This window comes from Halichoerus grypus, chromosome 4 (assembly GCF_964656455.1).
Source record: "Halichoerus grypus chromosome 4, mHalGry1.hap1.1, whole genome shotgun sequence".
Taxonomy (NCBI): Eukaryota; Metazoa; Chordata; class Mammalia; order Carnivora; family Phocidae; genus Halichoerus; species Halichoerus grypus.
This window is the reverse complement of record NC_135715.1, coordinates 102,551,478-102,572,113: the sequence shown is the minus strand read 5'-3', so window position 1 is coordinate 102,572,113 and position 20,636 is coordinate 102,551,478. Positions and strand designations below refer to the sequence as shown.

Below are 20,636 nucleotides of genomic sequence, written 5' to 3'. Positions count from 1 at the left end.
CAGAGGCATCATAAAGGATGCACTCTTCACAGAAAATAGGAATATGCCGCACTATTGCCAGGAAGTTTGTAAAACCAGCTACTAAGGTAATGATTATGTTGGGAAAGAAGCAGAACTATCAGCAAGATTTCTCTATGAAAGAACATTGGTAGATGTTGCATAATATCAGTAGTATATCTGTAGGAAAAAGCTGGTATGATGTCTGTGTAGATATTTCACTTCCTATATGGACAAAATTCAGTGCAGCAAGAGGGCACATATATGAAAGAGAAGTACTCCCCCGAGCCTCTTTTTTTAATAGCTTTATTGAGATATAATTTATATACCATACAATTCACCCACTTACACAAGTCAGTGGTTTTGGGTACGTTGCATTATTGATCTTTTTTAATTGTGGTGAAAATATATACATAAATATTGCCACTTTTAACCATTTTTAGGCAAACAATTCAGTGGCATGAAATACATTTACAATGTTGTGCAGCCATCACCATTATCTACAAGACTCTTTTCACTGAGATATAGTCCATCTGATGATGGTTTATCACTGAAGAATCCATGTTCTATGTAAAGACAATTTTTAACACTTATTTTGTGAGTTGTGATGTAAAGTGGGAAAGTAAATTGGCATCAATTTTGGCAAAGTTCCATCTCTGTGCTTCAAGGAAGGAATTCCCAGTGAGTTGAAGATAGCACATCTGAACACCAATCTATTCACTGCTTCCCTCAAAGAGATCAGTTGGTCATCAGCAACATGTCTTGATACCTTGATGGTTTTGAAGGTGTTTCCCCAGGAAGCAGGCTCTGAGGTGGAGATTAGCATACAGGATGTGTGTGCTATAATTAAGGCATATGCTTTGGATTAACACCTGTTGAAGGGAAAGAAAAGATGCAAGATTGAGCAGAGACAGAAGCTGAGCTGCAGTATACCAACAAAGTCCTCAGCCATCCCCCATGGAGCCATGGATCTAGGAGATAGCTCTTTGGGGCTTAACGGAATTGAGGGGATGGGACTGAAACTTCATACCCCCTTATGGATCAGTCACTGGATATAAGCTGTCCCTTGGGCAAGGAAGTTTCTTTAGCTAAGTCAATCACAAAGGGGCTAAAAGCTGAGAGTCATCTTCTAGCAGCATTCCCAGCAGGAAGAGGAATTTGTCCTTCAGCCCTAAGGGAAGATCTGGGAAGTGTGTCCTGGTATCCAGCACACTCCACCCCTTGCTCAACTCAGATCCATTTCTTCACATGAGTCTGGGAGCAACTCTGACATTCTCTGGAAACTTAGGAGAGGAATTTAGTGAGATAAACTATTGCCCCTATCACTGCAGCTGGTCTCAGGGCTATAACTGAATTTCCCACCTCTACAACTGGTTCTGGATTCCCCTCCCCCTTAGCTAGCACATTGGTTAGTCTCACTGGTTTTCCTGGTGGCATGACACAGACCCTCACAAGTGAATGGTCACCATGCCTGTCTCAGGCCAGGGTGGCTGAACTTGTCTAGTTACCATCAAAGTTGGATAAGGAAGTTCAGAGAGATACCCAGTAGATCACCTGAATGCCATATTCCTCCCTGCTCTCATTGTGTAACAGCAGCCCTACCTCTTCCTCATGATTAGGACCAGTTGCCCCTGCCAAGATGGTGACTCCTCTTCTTACCTGCTGATCCCTTGGCACAAGGAGCTTGAAGTGTTCAGGTAGCAGCCATAGCTTCTAGTTCAATGGGACCTGACAGAAGTGTTCATGGTCCCCTTTAGGAGTAGGATCTCTCAACCATAAAGCCAGAGTCCTGGGGATGAGAAGCATGAATGTCTATGCTGTTGGGCCCATGCACAGCCTCCATTCTGGCCACCATGGCTACTTTATTCATGCCCCCTTGGACCAGCACTGGGGGAGTTGATGACAGAGGCTGGCTGATGTCATCTGGCCAAGTTGCTTTGTCTACTTGGTTGTTTAGTGCCTCTTCCACACTGGATGCTCTCTGTGAGCTTTATCATGAAAAACAAAGATCTCCTACCTTGTTTCTTAATCCCATATGTCTATCCACATGACTCTACCCCAGACATCCTTGTTTCTGACCTTCCCATCTTTCTCCTTCCAGGCCCCTTAATAACCCATTCACCACTGATCTAGAGTCTGAATATATTCTAACCTTGAGGTCACTTCTTCTACACAAAGGTGCACCACTAGAAGCCCTATTCATTGGGAGAATTTTCCATCACCATTTCTCTCAAGGCCACCCTGAGGAGGACGTAGTGCAATCACCATGAATTTCAATTTAAACATACCAAGTCAAGCTATGCACAAACCAAGCTCAGAGCTTTTCTTCTTCTATCAGCTGGTCATAGTCATAGAGTCATAGTCTATATAGTTATAGAAGTGAGCTAAGGGAGAGGTGCCTGGGTAGCTCAGGAGTTTAAGCATCTGCATTCAGCCCCAATCTCAGGGTCTTGGAACGGAGTCCAAGTCAGGCTCCCTGCTCAGCAGGAAGTCTGCTCAGTTGGGAGTCTGTTTCACCCTCTCCCTCTGCTCCTCCCTCTCTCCCTCTGCCCCTCTCCCACCCCCCACCCCCCCGCCAACTGTGTGCTCCCTTTCTCTTTCTCTCTCTCTCTCTCAAATAAATAAATAAAATCTTTTTTTTTTTTTTTAAGTGAGCTAAGGGGAGGGCACTGGTGCAACCATGGTAAATGACCTGGGGCTCTGGATTCCCTTTCTCTGCAGTTTGCTTGTGCCCTCTGGTCCTATTCATGCTCATTCCTGGATGTACCAATTTCATTTTACTATGGACTGTTATTAGGTCTTCTCAGCCTTAGGAGTCTGACTGAATTCAGTCCATATGGTCACTTGATGTACTGTCATGGTCAAGAATAAAGTCTCTATTAGACCCCACAAGCTATATATAATTTTCACTGCAGATAGCATTGCTTTGTTCCAGAAACCTAAGGGTCTATATTGTAATTCTCCTACTGGGTTTGCCATAAACTCCACAAGCATCTTTTCCCACCACTGATATCTCCAATACTGTAGGGCCTACTTGGTCATATGGCCTAAGCCTGTACCTGCTCTGGGCACCAGTCAGAGCTGGCAGCCTTCCATGTAATCTACTGTATGAACTAGAGCAGTACTCCCAGATATGGAATACGCTGCCTCCAGAACCAGAAGAAGCCTACCAAGAGTTGTATGTTATGCTTTCTTCTTTGAGGTGGGAGGTATATGATGCAATAATTTGTTCTTCACTTTTGAACGGATATCCTGGCATGTCTCAGAGTAGGAGCCCCTAAATATGTTACTGATATGGTGGGTCTCTGAATCTTTATAGGGCTTATCTCCCACCCTCTGAAGTGTATGCCTTTTACCAAAGTAAGACTTAGGCAACCTGATTAGCATGATATCATTGACACAGTAGACCAAAGTAATATTCTATAGCATGTCCAGATAATTCAGACTATTTAATGACAGGGGGCAGAAGAATTAACATGGCCTTGGGGCAAAACCATAAGTGGATATTCTTGTCCTTTCCAAGTTAAAACAAGCTGGTTCTGATCCTCTTTTCTAATAGGGTTGAAAAAGAAAGCGATAGCCAGAGGAATGACCACATATCATATATCTCAGGCCATGGTAATTTGTTCAACAAAGAAGTTGCAGTTGGGGTTAGTAGTTGGTTAAGTTTACAGTGGTCCACTGTTATCTTTCAGAATTGATCTGCTGTGTTCAGGTGCCAGGTTGGTCTATAAGGTGTGATATCATTGGGACCACCATCTGGTATATTTAAGACTGGTACTAATATCTGCTATTACCCCCAGAACACAATATTATTTCTGCTTTTCTCTCTTGTCAGTGGGCAGCATGGAGAGAGGCCATTTCAGGAGCTTCCATTTGACCTTTACTATATCTCTTACCCCACAGTCCAAGAATCCAACGTGGGAGTTGTGCCAACTACTAAGTACATTTACTCTAATTATACATTCAGGGACTGGAGAAATAATCATCAGGTGGGTCCACAGATCCAGTGAATTCACTGTGAGCCATACCTGATCCAGAACTCCATTTATTACTAGCTTTCATATACCCCCACTATCAAAGGGGGCCCAAGATGATGCTCTAGGTCTCCAGAGTGTCAACTCTGGCTCTGTGTTCAACAGTCTTTGAACATATTTGAGCATTCCCCTTTTCCCAATGCAAAGTTATCAGAGTAAGCGGCCATAGTCCCTTTGGGGAAGGACTGAGGGATTCATTTCTGAACACACTGAGGTGTTTCAGCATCCTTCCTCCTGGAGGCCTCCTTCAGTAGATAGGTTCCTGGTTCAAAAATTGACTCATGTCCAGAAATTGGGCAAGAGATCATGAATTTTTATTGAAATGATGGCTCCTGATCATCCATCCATGATTCCTTTAGAGTAGCACACTTATGGGCTGCCCAATTCTTTTGCCCCTAAGGACACTGAGCTCTATTAACTATCTCTACAATGACCTGTGGGTCAGGTGGCCTCCTTGGATGCCATTTGACCTTGCTGCCCATTACAATAATTGTCCCCACCTGGCTTCTGACAGTAAAGCACTGCCAACAGCCTCTACTGTTCTGGATTCTTTTGATCCCTGATAACTGTGAACCCAGTTCTGTAATAGCATCTCCTATTGTCAGGCCTGGAATACAGAACACAAGCACCACTGAGCTTCTTAGTGATGCACCAGCATTCCTTATTGCTTTGGTCAATGGTGTGTCCTCCTGGCCCTTCCAAAGAACATAATCATTGTGTGGATTTTATACCCTTACATAGTATATCCACTCTCATGTGCCCACTTCTCTGAGCCTTTTAATTCCTTCTTCCACCATCTGCCACAGAAATTCTGTCATTTCTGCTTCAATCAGTATAGACCATCACTTTTCCCAAGCTTCTAAGAGCCATCCTAGCCACGTGTTTGTATCATTTCCTGGGGGTCCTTACCAAGGTGTTAAATCCGGTATCTTAGGAGAGTGCTCCCATGTCAATAAACTTTTCTTTTATCAAATGTATGTCCTGCCCTCCTCAGCCTTGAACTCTCAGCATCCAGTGCTCTCCTGGATCCTGTTGGTACAAGTTGGCTAGGTCCTGCACTTCCCTCCCTGGACATGGCCAGCATGTCCTCACCTGGATTATGTTGTGATTTAGCCCTAGTCATTGATTTAATGAACAGAAAAGGAAGGGAAGGGAGAAATGCATGTTGTCTTATAGGGAAAGGTGTCTGTGTCATCTTCAGGCAAATGGGAGATGTGGGCCACCTGTGCAGGTTCAGAGGGCTCAGATATTCTCAGGATTCAAGATACTTGGATGCATCAACCCAGGTGTCCCAAACTCATGTTTCAGTGTCCCATTTTTTCCCAACGAAGACCTTAACCTTATAATAGCAGACCAGCCTTGGCTGGGGATTTTAATACATTTTTAGAGCTCAATTACTCTTAAAATTAGATCCTGGGCCATATCCTCAGCATTCTCTCCTATTGAAGGAGATGAAAACCTCTTTGTATGCTACCAAGGAGGCCCTTTGAATTTCACACTTAGATTTTAACTACCAGTTAATGACTCTCTGATTTTGGTCCTGTTTCCAGAGTGAAGTTTAGTTTTAGCTACCAAATTCCACCATCCTTAAAGTTACCATTTCCCCCTTCTTTCTTTTTTTTTTTTCTTAAGATTTTATTTATTTATTTGACAGAGAGAAAGACAGCGAGAGAGGGAACACAAGCAGGGGGAGTGGGAGAGGGAGAAGGAGGCTTCCCACTGAGCAGGAACCCGATGCGGGGCTCGATCCCAGGACCCTGAGATCATGACCTGAGCCGAAGGCAGATGCTTAACGACTGAGCCACCCAGGCGCCCCCCCCCCCCCACCGCTTATTTCTCAAAAGCCTAAGACATTGCATGAGCCATCACATTGTCTTCCATCTGTGTATCATCCCAGTTCATAAGAGTTTCAGGGGTGCTACCACATTAAATTAGTGGCTATCTGTGCCCCATGTACACCAGTGATGGGGGTTCTTGTTACCACCAGGCAGCACATGACCTGGGCCCAAACTCCCACCCCAGGGACTGCTTTCTCCCATCTCTTCTGGTGCCAGCTATCACATATTAGATTTCCTCCAGAAATAGATTTGAGAGATGTTAACATGCGGGGCATTTATTAGGGCTTACTCTCACAACCAACAGTTACAAAAAAGAGAGAAAGGAAGCAGGATTGGGCAAAGGGAATGAATTTGAGCTGTGATTCAGTCCTAAGTCAACCCCACAGGGAGTTCTGAAGGAGGCATGACCCTTCAGAGTTGTCCCCATTTGGAACATCAGATGGAGCCCCTCTACCCCCACACTGATCAGTCAGCCCCTAGGAGAAATGACCTTGGATGGGGCATTTTTCTTCATCATCATCATTTCAATGAGAACTGATGAGAGCTGATGGCTGAGAGCTGCCTTCTGGTTGCACTCCCAGCAACTGGGAGGTGTGGGGGACAGAGAACAAGTCCTTCATTTCTGGAGGGAGATCTGTGCAGTGGACACCACAGCACCCACCACAAAGGAAATGGTGAAAAGTGGAACATTATGAAATTGCAGTCACCGATAGATAATGACATATGTTGGCTACTCATGAGGAAGGAGGTTTTGAAACAAAAGATGAGATAAAAATAATTTCTTCATGGACGGGCCTCAAGGGCATTACACTAAGTGAAATAAGTGAGAAAAAGAAAAATACTGTATGATTTCTCTTATATGCGGAATTTTCTAAATAAACAAACCAAGCTCATAGATACTGAGAACAGATTGGTGGTTGCCAGAGGCAAGGATGGGATGAAGTAGTTTAAATAAAGTGAAAATTAAAAAATAAAATAAAAATAAAAAATAATAATTTCTTCATGATCATTTCTATGATTTCCAGTGGCTTGCATAAGGTACATATATGTCATTGACATATTCAGCATTATCAGTAGCCTCAGCCTGTATGGACATGTGAAGGATAAGATAGCCGGATTTTTTTTTTTTTTTTAAACTGAATCATGTGGTGTTAACAGCTCAAAAATACAAATAATAATAATAATTTTTTTACTCATTGCCAGCATTTAATGGCTTTCCTCACTTATGAGAAAGCAAAACCTACTATGTATTATTTTATATATTTAAACACACACCTGAATGTGACAATAAGACATAAATAAATACTTTCCAGAGCCCAGTGGAACCCAAGAATAGACTAGGTATCTATTTGCCATTATCTCCTGATTTGCAGCATCCAACTGTCCCACATTTAAGTGTAATAAGCTCATCCACTGAGCATCTGATAAACATCAGATGCAGTCTTCAGAGAGCACTCTCACCAAAATTTCTGGATCTGTGTAAGACTGAGATATAAAAAAGAAATAAGAAAAGATAAAAGAAGCAAAAAAAAAAAAAAAAAAAAAGAGTACCTGGTATAGCCCAGATCGATGACTCAAGTGGTTGATACAAATAGATTATGAAGTCTTAATGAAAGATTGCCAATATCTTTCTCTGTCTTATTTCACGTAGCATGATACCCTCTAGGTCCATCCATGATGTCACAAATTTTACCCCGTTTTATTATCCTCATTGTCATTATCACGTACATTTGTCTACTTGTTTGTTGCATGTCTTCCGGATTGAAACATAATCTGAGTACAGACACCTTGTCTTTTCACCCCTGTATCCCCATCACCTAGAACAATGCCAGACACAAAGCACACACTTACTAAATATTTGCTTAATAACTCAATGAATGACGCTTTGACTTATCCATCCAACCATCCATTTACCTATGTATCCATCATGTATTTATGCATCCATCATATGAGAAAGCCAGGCATACTAGTGAGTGAGTTTTGTTATCTACTTCAAGGACTGAGTAAGTTTTATATTTATATTATGTGAAATAATATTCTGGAGAAGGAGTCCTAAGATGAAAGTCCATAGATCCAACACACTGGTGACTAGAGGAGCCGTCTTCCACCTTTATTTCCCCGGTGCTACCATGGGCAATGACAAGAGGGCAACCAGCAAAAGAAAAAAGGACCTGGAGCAGGCACAATTGGGAACTTGTGTCATCAGTCTTAATTATACTTTGTGCTGACTTCTTACTTTAATAACCTCCTCCCCAATACCTTGCTGACACAGCCTAAATCACCCCTTTGTACAATACAGTACATATCTGATGCCCAATAATATCTTCTTTGTTCTGCCTTCCCCCTGCCCATATAGTTCCACTTATTATCTAACCTTACTTAGGCATTTTCAGCAATCTTTTCATGTTCCTCCACACACATTTTCTAAAAAGCCAGCTGTGCAATTCAGACCATCCCTGGAGATTATTGACCAGGTTGGATTTGCATTTATGAGCACATAACTGAAGCTGACACGGCCTCTACCAGAATTGATAGCTCTTGGAACAATTCACCTTCACAGCATTTTACAAACAGCTTCATAATACATCTAAGGGCAAGGCAGGTTTTAATTAGTGTCACTAATAGCTAAGTATTCCGAGGTGAAATAATTAAGTGGCTGGACCAATACGAGCAAGAGATGGAAGGTGAACTTGAAGTCTGTGCAAGTTTGAGGTGGTAGAAGTTTCCACCTCTCTTTGGGGTTGTGTCGGGGAGCTGTTCTCTTTGCCGAGATGACTCTTCTGTTAGCGCTGATGAGGAATTACTGATGGCAAACTTGGTTTCTATGCGTGCAATATCATTTTGAAACACCCTTCTCTCTTTAGTTTCTCCTCTCATTTAATTGTGGTTGCTCTATTTTACAAGGAAAGCAGCTGCCTGTGTGGAGAAGAGGTGCATCATTCAGATTCATGGTTTAGAGTTTGCTAAATGTAAGCCTGCCTAATCCTTTCATATCATTGGATTACTTTCCCCAAGCAAATTTTCCCAGCTTTCATCATGAGAATGGGCTCCCTGCCAAGAAACCACTCATCCCAGTTCAGGTCCACCTGGCCTTTCCCAGATTGTCAACTCCTCCATCTTCGGCCATTAAAAGGGCTTTCAGACAGAATATTTGCACAGCCATTTCTGAAAGCCAAACACAAAATCTTTGTTCCAAAGAGTCACTAATCTCTATGCAGGATTCTGATCTGAATTATTATCAGGAAAAGAGAGAGAAAGAGAGCCTTTGATCACTGGGTCAGTTTTCTCTTAATATCATCTAATTAGATCAAAATCAATTTATTTAAAGTTTAAATAATAACCACGGTCAGATCAGACAATTTAGAGAAGATGATACACCTACTAGTATTAGTGCTCTCTATAGGTGGCTGCATTCAGAAGGTACGTTAAGAAAGCCATCTTAAAATTCCTAAATGCCCCATAAATGCTACATTGATTAAAGTTTTAATGGGTTGTTTTTTTGGTTTTGTTTTTTTTTTTTAAATTCATGGTTATTTGCTGCCTAATTTCCTCCACAGGTCCGGGGAAGGGGACCTTCTTGGGTTTCAAAGGGAAAGGGCTCTTTGCGACCACGAAACCAAACAAGGGGTTTGATTCACACACTCCTCTGTCAATCACGTCTGAAATTCTGAGCATGTATAAACTCTCACAGAGCCATACGATAGCACCTTGCTGTTCAATCACTGATTTTGATCCATCCTCAGCTAAACTTGGACAACTGTAAGCAAGCAATTGGCAGGGGGAGGTGTGGGGAAAGAGCCCCTTTCCAATTCAGGTACCCTGACTCAACGGGATTTTAGGACCTAAGGGCTGCATTCCCTGCACAGGCAAACCCCCAGACATCCATTTTGATCCACTTTGATCCACACCACTAAATCCATTTAAAGTATTATGAAAACAAAATGTTCTTCTGTACATTTTCCACATTTTACTTTCAGGAGTCTGAGTGAATTCAGCATTCAAAATGTTGAATGTATACTCAAGAGCAATATGCTGGGTAGGATTCCATTATGCTATTTTATTGATTTACTTGAGCCCAACAAGTCAAAAGTGGCAAGACAGAAAAATGCATTTTCTGTGGCCCTAGGCCTCCCTTCCACATTCTTTGGCCCTTCCATTGCTTTCCAGAGCTGCCACAGCCAAAGGAGGAGGAGGGTGGGGGGAGGAGGCTGCAGGGGAGGGAGGGAGGGACCTCTCCCAGAGGGGATAACAATCAAAGTTAGATAGAGCTTTTGCCTTTCACTACTCCCTTTCCTCCAATCTTTCAGAAGACAGAGGCATCAAGGCCCTGCAATCCACTCTCCAAGGATGGCAACTCTGGTTTAAATAAAGTGATCCTATGAGTGGGAACTTTGAGGAGAATGAGAAAATGCCTTGCTATATGGCTGACTGACAATATATCTTATTTTAAAATATAAGTTCCTTAAAGACAAGGGACTATATTTTTTTGTGAAGAGTAGAGGTGACATCTAATAAATGGTGATAAGAAACTACCTGGAACTCAGCTTCCATTCATAGAAGTCTGTTTGGCTTGATGTGCAGTCACACTCCCAAGTTTCACTTTGCATTTCTGGGTTCATCAAACCCTCAGATTTCAATGTTGAAAGTCAAAGCGAAACCCCCCATGAAGAAAACCACACTGATTTTTACCTGCTTTAATGTCAATGTTTTGAGAAACTAGCATTAAATCAGTCCACTTCACTCCACATTCACCTTTTGGTCTCTATAAAAACCTCCAGTGAAGCGTCAGCAAATTTGACTTGCCTCAAAAATGCTCACCAACGAGAGGGTTTTTAATTAAATCCAAAGCCTTCATGTTGATTTTAAAATGTTTTTAAAGATCCCTGCAAGAATGTCTCATTTCAGTTAAGTATTTAAGGATTGAGAGAGGGAAAAAAAGGCACTTCTAAATTTCAACCCATTGTAGCTACTTTGTGAAAGCCTGAATCCCCCAAAGCAAATGCCAAAAGTAACTATGCAAATTTCTCCCTTAATATGCATACAATAACACTGTCAAACAAAAGAGAGAAAAAGAGAAACAGCACAACCAGTGAGGGCAGAGGGGGAGGAAAGAGGAAGGACGTTGGAGGGGGAAAAAGATCCAAAGATGGATTTCTTTTTCACCCATTTCTGGAACAGGTAGAATTACATCTATTACCAGAATAGGTCTGATTGGTAATGCTCATCTGATTTGAAATGCTCAAAGCAGGCCTAGGGTCCAATTGGTCTGGGGCTGAATTTATTCAGTTCCATTTACCTGGGGCCATCTTCATCATACTAGATAGCATTTCTGACTACTTTTCTGTACCTCCCTCTGAAAGGATAGGACAGGACAGGGGCCGGTGTGGTTCCTGTGAGGCTCCGGGAAAGCTGAGAGCCGAATTGAAGAACTAGGAAGGAAGCCAAGATCTTATTGCTGGGAATGCACAAACAGCAGAGGAGGAGTGGCCAAGTCAAGGACCTGTCACGGTCACAGAGCCAGAGCTGGTCAGGTGGGAACAGGTTGGCTGGGATGAAGAGGGAGAAATCAGGGGCAGTTCTAGAAGACTATCTAATGGGAACATTTGGAGGCTTCACATGCTCTCTTTTAAAAAGGAAATGAGGGACACCTCGGTGGCTCAGATGGTTAAGCGTCTGCCTTCAGCTCAGGTCATGATCCCGGGGTCCTGGGATCGAGCCCCACATGGGGCTCCCTGCTTGGCGGGGAGCCTGCTTCTCCCTCTCCCTCTACTGTTCCCCTGCTTATGCTCTCTCGCTTTCTCTGTCAAACAAATAAATAAAATCTTTAAAAAAATAAAAAGGAAATGATAACCTTGGGCTTTAGTTTTCTGTCTTCACGGATAAAATTCAAAGGCCCCAAATGGAAATTCCTCAGAGGTGAAAATGAGGAGAATTAGGGCCCACTTACCCATAATGCATTGCTCACTTACTCTTTGGCCACTCCAACTGGTGGCGATTTCCTTGTGGGTGCTGGCTTCTATCTCTCTGTCCTTAGGACTTAGTCCAGTGCCTGACATTTTGTAGACATTCAATTAAAGTGCTCAACTCAACAACTAAGTGGACAAATGGTCATGGATAGACGCTACTTGATACTTTCAATTTGGACAGTCTTGGGATATTTTGGAGGCATTGTTCCCAGGGTCAATTAAATATCATCAATCTCTAGGAAGCCCTGTGAGTGCTACCCTCCACTCAGTTTGCCTTCTCTAGAACGAAAACAGCTGTTTCTTTTCTGGAAACACACAAGGAAGTGCCTTATGAGCGGCCCATCTTCCCGCCTTTTTGCCTTGTAACAGTCTCTCTATGCCTCAAAAATACAGTATGTGTGTTTCCAAGCTGCAAAGAAACCGTTGAAAATTAAACCACGGAACAGCATTTTAATGAGAACATGATTACCTAACACCCCACTGTGGTTTCAGATGGCCTTGGGCCAACCTTCCAAAATGTACCAGAAGCTCAGAGAAAAAAAAAAAAGAAGAAGAAGAAAGAAAGAGAAAAAAAAAAGTGATTAGCATCCCTTAGTGAAGGTAGCTTTCTTGGATGGCTTCCAGAAAGATCTCTCTAGAAGGACGTAGGTTACTGGTGTCTGCAGTTCAACAATACTTTCTTCCTGTTTTGAAAAATTTGAGAAAAAAAAGGGGGGCACCCTTGAATTGGTACATGATGTCCTCAACTAGGTGTTTTTAGCAGTGAGCTCTGCTGTGAGCGTCTGTACCCAGCACTGTCTATCTCATCAACTTGCATTCTGCGCACCCACTTGCTATTTCGTAGCCTAGGTTACAAGACCGCAGGTGTTGATGCTGTGGAGTGAAAGCTCCACTGGCCCCTCAGAACAAAGCCCCAGCGAGCACTGTTCCTCCCTAGTTGGCAACTTGCGCTGTGCATGCCAGGCCCTGGGCACAGAGAACAGGATAGAGGTGCTGGGGCTCACACTGGGGTCATTTCTTAGGGACATCCTTTCCTTGATCTCCAACTGGCCTAGCACTTCAGCATTTGGGGCTGTGGTTTCATTTCCATGTTGGGTTTCCTGACTTAACCCCTGAACCGCCTTTTGCAGTTATCTTCCTACCGGTCCAATGACAACAAGATGGCCCTGTGAGGCCACAGGAGAAAGCAGATTACAGAGCTGGGTGGCACTGTAGTGGAATCCCTTCATTCCACAGATGGAGAAATCAAGGCCGGATGCAGTTTCAAGATTCACCCAAAGTCACACAACTATTCAGCATCCTGATTTCCAGGCTGTGGGTATTATTGCCCTAGTCATCCTACCTCCAATTTCTTTCAGTAACATGGTAATTTATTTATTTATTTATTAAAATTTTTACTTATTTGAGAAAGAGAGAGCACCAGCAGAGGGAGACAGGTAGATGGAGAGGGAGAAGCAGACTCCCCGCCGAGCAGGTAGCTTGACGCTGGGGCTCAATCCCAGGACCCTGGGATCATGACCTGAGCCGAAGGCAGACACTTAACCGACTGAGGCACCCAGGCGCCCCATAACATGGTAATTCAAACAATCACTTGCACACAACCTGATGGGCACAGAGTAGGCATAATATATGCTACTGTCCTTCCTGGCAAAGTATTTAGCACTGTGCCAAACCCTGATAAGGATGAGTGGGAAAGTACCGCAGTCTCTTGTCCTCAAGCAGTTACTATATCTTGAAAGTAACATGTACACATTCGGCACCCAAACAATACAAACTAATTCAAAGCAGGGTATAAGAAGATGCTTAATAGCGTGAGCACAGGAAAAATGAAACGCTCTTCCCTCTTTACTCCCTTCACCTGGTTAAGTTACTTGGTTTATCTTAGTTTTGAGCTTGTCTCTTCCAGGAAGTCTTCCTGGATTTAGTTCAGGTTGGACTGTAAGTGCCTATGCACTTGTCTAGGTCCCTGTGAGCTCTATGAGGACAGGCTCTTGGCCGGCCTTGTGCACTGTTTTATTCCCATGTCTAGTACCTGGAACATACCTGGTGGTCAGTAAATGTCTGGGGAAGGAAGGAGCTGAATGTCCATTGGGAACATTTTAGTCAGCAAGTGGACTGAGGGTGAGCTCTAAGATTGGAAGGATTTGTATCAACACAGAAGGTGATCCAGAAATTGGTGGATAACACCCCACCTCCATAGAAAAATCATCACAATCTGGGCCGGTGAAAAGTCAGTTCCCATGAACAGAACAGTCACCTTTGATGAAGAGGATCAGGAAGGTGCTATTGGGTAGACCAATGAGGTCTCCCCAACTGGGAGGTCGGGGATGCAAAGAGGATGATGGCAACCAGAAGGAAGATGTGTCACCCTTTAAAAAGAAGAGAATTTTAAAAATCCAAGGCACGAGAAAGCTGCACACAGCAAACCACTCACTCAGTTTTAGAATCTGATTTTGAGAAGTATTTTCCTACACTTGACAATGAACTCTTTGGGGCTTCCCTTTGGTAGCAGGGCTTTTTTCACTCCTCAACTTTAAGTTTCAACTCTTCTCAACACCGGAAAAGAGGCTGTTTCACCTTGGGAAAATGCAAAATAGTCAGCTGTGGTGAAGAAAAAATGAATTGCAATCTCAATTACAGATTTCTTTGAAACACTGTGCTAGAGGGAATTCTAAAAGGACCACTGATTCATTTCAGCCAGCGAGTCAGGATGAACATTTAATGTGGTGACTCAGTGGCCAAGGAAACCACTTCTCTTTGGAGAGCTGTTGGTTCTAACTCTTCTTATCTGGAGGCCTTTACCAAACAAACAAGTATCATCTTTCACTTGGGGGCACCTGGTAGGCATTTACAAAAAAGAAAGGAGTTCTGAGAAAAAGAACTATAATTGTCAACAGCAGCGAGGGCTCAGTTTCTGCTATCTTAGAGCTCATCCACAGAATTATCAAAATCAAGGAGCAAAATGATTTGTCCGAAAAGGGGGTGTGAAGGAGGAACAATGAGGCATAGAGAACAATAGAAGTGGGGATATAAAATATGCCCCTCCCCCACATCCAAGGCAGAAGGTGTTACCTTGGGGTAAAACACAGCAGGTATCTAACGTTGACTCACACCATTCTCACAAGACATTATCTTTGAGGAATAGCCAGGAAAATGAGAGGCTGGAAGAGAGAGGAAGCATACTCTTAGGGATACCTGCCTGCATTCAACTCCAACCTAGAGCAGACTTAGTAGAAAAGTGTGACTTCTCTCTAAAGAAGAGTCCTAGACTGGCTCATGATAGTTCTGCTCCTCCCCAGGGGAAGGTCACCTGGAGGTTATAGGTTTAGAGATCTCAACAGTCCCATGGGCCAAGATGTCATTGCACACAAGGCAGCAAAGCCCCATATGGATGAGGATATATCACGTGATTGTCCTCACCACAGGAGCCATCCTTTTCTCTGGGCCCTTCTGGGAGTGGACTTGAACTTCCACATGGCATCTGAAACAACCCAAGTCCCAGTGATTTGGGATTCCTGTGACCAAAAGAAGAGTCTCTCCTAATGAGAAGTCCACTCCTCAGGGACAAGACAGGCAATGTAGGGGGTGGGCAGCTGCACTGGGAGCAACCCTTTGTCATACACTGCAGCAGCCATGAGAAATGGTGGCTACCATCTTCCTGCTCACCACCAGCCTCTGGGGGAACCCAGTGAGGCATCCATCCACTATGCAGTGCAGGAGAGAACATGCAAACATCTGGCTTCCTTGGTCTTACACTCCTTCACATAAAGAATGATGTAAGCGTCTGATACCCTTGTCCTCCTCCTTCCCCTGAATCTTTGACACAGGCTTCTATCAGCTTCTAAAGAGTGGTATCCCCAGCATAGGACTGGCAAAGAGCAGGTGTGCCATAAATGTTGATGTTGATGGCTAAACTCACAGCGAGAGGTAGGTACCACTTGGCATTATCTCCATTTTGATGAGGCAACTGAGGCCCTAAAAACATCAAGTAACTTGCCAAAGCCCCTCCATTAGTGAACCCAGGTCTCTTAGCTCCAGAACCCAAGCTTTAAACTGATTCTGTTCCTGTGCCAAAGGTAGACTGGATGCACAAAGGATTAGGGTGTGTCAGAAGCTTCTTACAGAGCACTTCCCCTCCCCTGATTTCAGCAGCATCAGTCTCTTACTAATGGGCTAGTGCCTATTTTATGTTCACCAGTCTCAACTGTGGGTTGGAGGTCACAACTGTTTGTCCCTCCTCAAGAGCTTGTCACACCCAGTGTTCCCTGGTTTCATTTGTGCATTGGGGTTCCAACTGTCACTCCCCAGCTAGCACATTGGTTTCACTTCCCTGGGCCCTAATTCTTTCGGGTTTTTTTAAAATAGGGATCTATCTACCAGGGTGGGTGTGAGAAGTAAGAAAAGGGGTGTAAACATAAAGCCCACAGGGGCCTCACCATGACGCTGTTCATGCATTAGTGAGCACTTAACAAACAAAAAGCATTGTAATGGAGTATTTTTGTCCTTTCATGGTAGTCCTGTGTCTCAACACTGGCTGACATCAGAATCACCTGGAACATAATGTCAAAGGCCCCACCTCAGCCCGACCCAATCAGAAACACCAAGGTTGAGGTCCAGGGATCTGGATTTTGCCTAATAGTAAGTTCCCTGTTGTGTGGGGGCCTGGGCTGAGCTAGATGTTCACCTTTCCACAAGTTTCCATAAGGGATTCCTGCCCAAGGTAGACGGTAGGTTGAGGACCTAGAAGCTGTCTTCTAAATAACAACCCTCTTATTTGGTTGGTTCTTGGTTGGTAGCTCCCTCCTGCAAGCTGAGTAGTAATTGGTATACAGAGAAATATTCCTTCTGTCCCATTCCATATTGGTTATCTCCCCAGCTCTCTCTCTGGTAGCCCCAATAGGGGTAGGCTCTAGGCACCAGACAAAAAATGCACTTCCTCCAGGGCTGCCTTTCTTCTGTCAAACAAGAAGATCACTTTTAACAACCACAAAGTTTCGTGAATCACCAGATGAAAGCTGGTTATGCTGTCAGTGTCTGTTAATGAAGAACATTCTAAACACACATATGCGCACATACCCACACCCAAAAATAAACTAACAAAACCAAAAATTCAAGACACTTTCAAATAAATTTGGTATTTTATTAATCACAAAGCATCCACATGCATCTGAAAAGTTGTAGTGCATTATTTATTCAGTCTGAAGTAAGATTTGGGACTTGAGACTATGTGTACCCTTTACAAAAACTTTCCTGGGGATCCAGCGCCTGAAGATTGGGAAATATCATGTGCCACCCTGTCAGGGTCAAAGTCCAGTAGCCCATCCACCTGCACTCACTTGCTGCTGAATAGTAAATATCACTCAAAGAATTCAATTCTGGAACAGCAGTGTTTGAAATGAGCCACCAGTGAGTAGCCAAAGGGCCAGGAAAGTGATATAAGATCAAGAAGAAAGGAAAAAATGAATCTGAAGATAAACTCTGCCTATAGCCATTAGCCACATTCTGAGAACCAAAGTTGGACCCCCACAGGTAGACCAGAACACTCAACAAAGCAACTATTACAGTGAGTAAAGGACTGGAAAGAAAAGTTCCTATCTTCCTTAAAAATGACTGTAGCACAATTCACAAGTAAAAGCACAAATGTAGAGCAAGTTATTTTCAATGTTCTGATAAAGTTTATTTTTGTAGCTAAGGATCCCTGAAATGATTTTAACTGCAAGTGTCTTGGGTAGGACATCCCATCTACGTGCCCAACCAGGAGGTGAATGCATAGTGGCATTGTGGGCTCCCTGTAAGATTCCAACTCTTTTGCAAAGCTTTTCCCAGGCACACTGGTTTGAAATGGCTCTTTCCTCTGAACTACTGTGCCCCACCCCTGGTAAGTCTGATTCTGCAGGTCTGAGGAGGGCAGGTGCCATCAGCTCCTTGTTTTCTGTAGAATTCTTTTGTGACCATAAAAGTTATGAACATCTGTATGTGAACTGTTACTACAGTGCAGATGTTGATTTGAACCTTAAGTCTCTTCAGACAGTTGCATCCTTTCCTTCTGGTTCTTCTCCTATAGCACCACCTTTAACTGGTGTTAAATAAACCACATATCAATATGCTTTGATCTGACATAGTGTCCTACCCCAGAGAATCAACTCCAAATCATACCAAGACAGAAAACTTAGACATATAATGGAAGGATCTTGAAATCTACCCTTATTTTTTTTTTTTTTTTTGGTCTCTCAAGTTTTGCCACTTCTGATGGTTATCTTTTCAAGAAGTACAAATCGATGAAGTCACCCCAATGACATCAGTAACAGGATATCATTGGCCCACAAGTCAGACGCAGGTATTGGTAAGAAACCAACACCCAGACTTTGAAAAATAAAAGGACAGCCTTCAGACTTTCTCTAAACAGCATCACCTCCCCTCCCAAATAGCTTCTCTCCCTGACCTCTCTTCATCATATCCAAGCTGAAATTCCAGTCATCTCCTTCGTCCTCCACCCACCCACATCAGTGAGCACCAGATGCTAGTTCCTCAAGATCTCTTCTATTTATCAGCCTCCCACCACTCCCCAGCTAGCCCAGACCTTTACAATCCCCTGCCCAAGCTATCCAGATAGGTTTGTCTGCTCCCTCCACCTCAGCTTCCTTCTTCCAACCCATTCTACATTCTATTTAAGACTAGTTATTCTAAAGCATAACTCTAACCATATTATATTCCAACTCAAAATCTTCATGGCTTTCATGTTACTTGCCAGAATATAGTCCAGACCTATTCACCTTGCCTATAAAACATCTCTGCTCTAGTTTCAATGTACCTCCCCGGAGAGAACTCCAACTATAGTCCAATCAAACTGGCTGATCCCTGTTGCTGGCGCCAACATTTTATTTGTGCTTTCTTATTTCACTCCAAATGTCCTCCTTCCTGCTCAGTTCTCTCGACATCAAAATCCTACTTATTTTTCATATACATCCTGCTGTGTGAAAGACCTTGTCCTTCCCTGCTGCACCTTGTTTCTACTCTGCGTGTCTTGTCCATCCTGCTCTAGCTCGTATTATAGTTCTCTATGTTCCTTATCACCTCCCACGTTGCCCTTACATGTCTTGAGACTAAGGACTGTGTCCCAGTGCCTGGTAGAGCTCTGCACGTTACAGGCATTCAAATAGTTTACAGAAAGAAGGAAGGGTTGGGGTGGTGGGCAGGGAGAGAGGAAGGGAATGAAAAGTTCTCAGAAGTAAAAAAAGGAGCTCAGAAGGGGCCAGGAAGAGCTGGAAGAGAATCCACTATGGAAGGAGAAGGCAGTTCCGAAAGAGAAATGGAAAAAATTAAATAAAATGCTGTTGGACAGATCCCGGGTAGTGGGAGAGTGTGTGTTCCAGATTTGCAGGGAAGAAGAACCAAGAACACTTGCTTGTACCATGAGAGGACTTAACACCGACCTTGATTTGATCCCAGTGGCAGATCCTATTATTTCCTTATCTCCCCACCTCTCAGAGTAGGGCTAGGGTCTCCAGGTTGAAACCTGGTCCCTATGATTTATGAATAGAAATTCACCTTCGTCTTATACTTCATCTAGATTTATTTAAAACATCTTATCTCTATAATAGTTAACTCTGAATTAATGTTGGTCCAGTTTACAAAGTTGGCCTATAAATTACAATTCTCTGATAGGTGTCTGGCACTTTAGAGTCTGCAAAGCTCCTCATCTTACACAGTCATCTTGTTCGGTATTTGCTCATGTTTCTATTACTCCCTTAATGCCAAGTCACACTCAGGGAAACCCTTCTACTACATCTTCCAGGACACAGCCTGCTGCTTTACACTTCCATGTCCTTGCACATATGGTTCTCTGGGTAGGATTCTTTTAGCTCTTCACAATCTTCACCTCTATAAGCCAGGTTTCTTGGTGGGGGAGCGGGGAGACCAGAGTAGCAGCACAGAAAGGACTCTCCAGATTCCTCTCCGGGGGATAGGGGGTGTCCATCACCGAACAGGCACACCTGGCATTCTGTGGCTGCCTCAGCTTCTGTGGAAGTTCTGGAAGAGGACTCAGGACCAGGGAGATTAGGGGACCCACAACCCTGGCCAGTGATAAATCACAGACATTCATCTATACACATCTGTCCCTGGCAACACAGGGAAGGGAGAGCTGCATAATAAAACCCACATCCCTTGCTCTCAGGAGAAAAGAAGAGAACTGTTTATACTTACAACAAAGTGGGACAGCAGGTGGGTAGGGGAGAAACTCTGATTTTGTATTGGCTTATTTTTGTCAGATTCTTGTGGAGGCCTCACACGCCTGCATTTTCAGCTCTTTCTTCTGCAGAATTTATTCAAAACAGCTTGTTCTATTCACAGGGGACACAAGGCATGGGGCCAGAGACCGCAGACAACAGGTCAGAAGATCAGACCAATTTAAGTGGTTCTCTGTGACTTAAGGTGGGGGTAAAGCAAAGATTTTCAAGGGAAAAAAATAGAGCATACAATTTGAAAAAATATACCTAATTATGTATTTTTTTCAGACTTGGGGAAAAAAAAGTTTGTTTTCACAATACAAACCACAGAAAATAGGTAAAGTTCAACAAAACTTTCTTGATTGGGGGGAAATGCACAGAAGAAATACCTTCTGTATATTCCTACTTTCAAGGAAGAGGCTGGAGATTTCTCCTGGAACCTATCAAAAATGAGGTCAATTAAATGTTTATGTTTAGCATAAGAGGGCAGAGGAAGTCTTTGCCTACCAGGAACCGGGGACTTCTTCTCAGTTTCTAGGCCAGTCTGGTGACCTTGCACACCCAAACTCT

General features: G+C 43.4%; 1 long non-coding RNA gene across 1 annotated transcript in view; it reads right to left on the bottom strand.

Annotated features, from left to right (window-relative positions):
* Positions 1-285: 285 nt before the first annotated feature.
* Positions 286-20,636, bottom strand: part of LOC118555290 (uncharacterized) — a 154,415-nt gene continuing 134,064 nt past the window's right edge. The window contains exons 3-4 of the long non-coding RNA XR_004926881.2: positions 1,657-1,786; positions 286-869 (exon numbers count right to left, since the gene is read on the bottom strand). This is a non-coding gene — a long non-coding RNA (uncharacterized LOC118555290). The remainder of the gene's footprint in view (positions 870-1,656; positions 1,787-20,636) is intronic.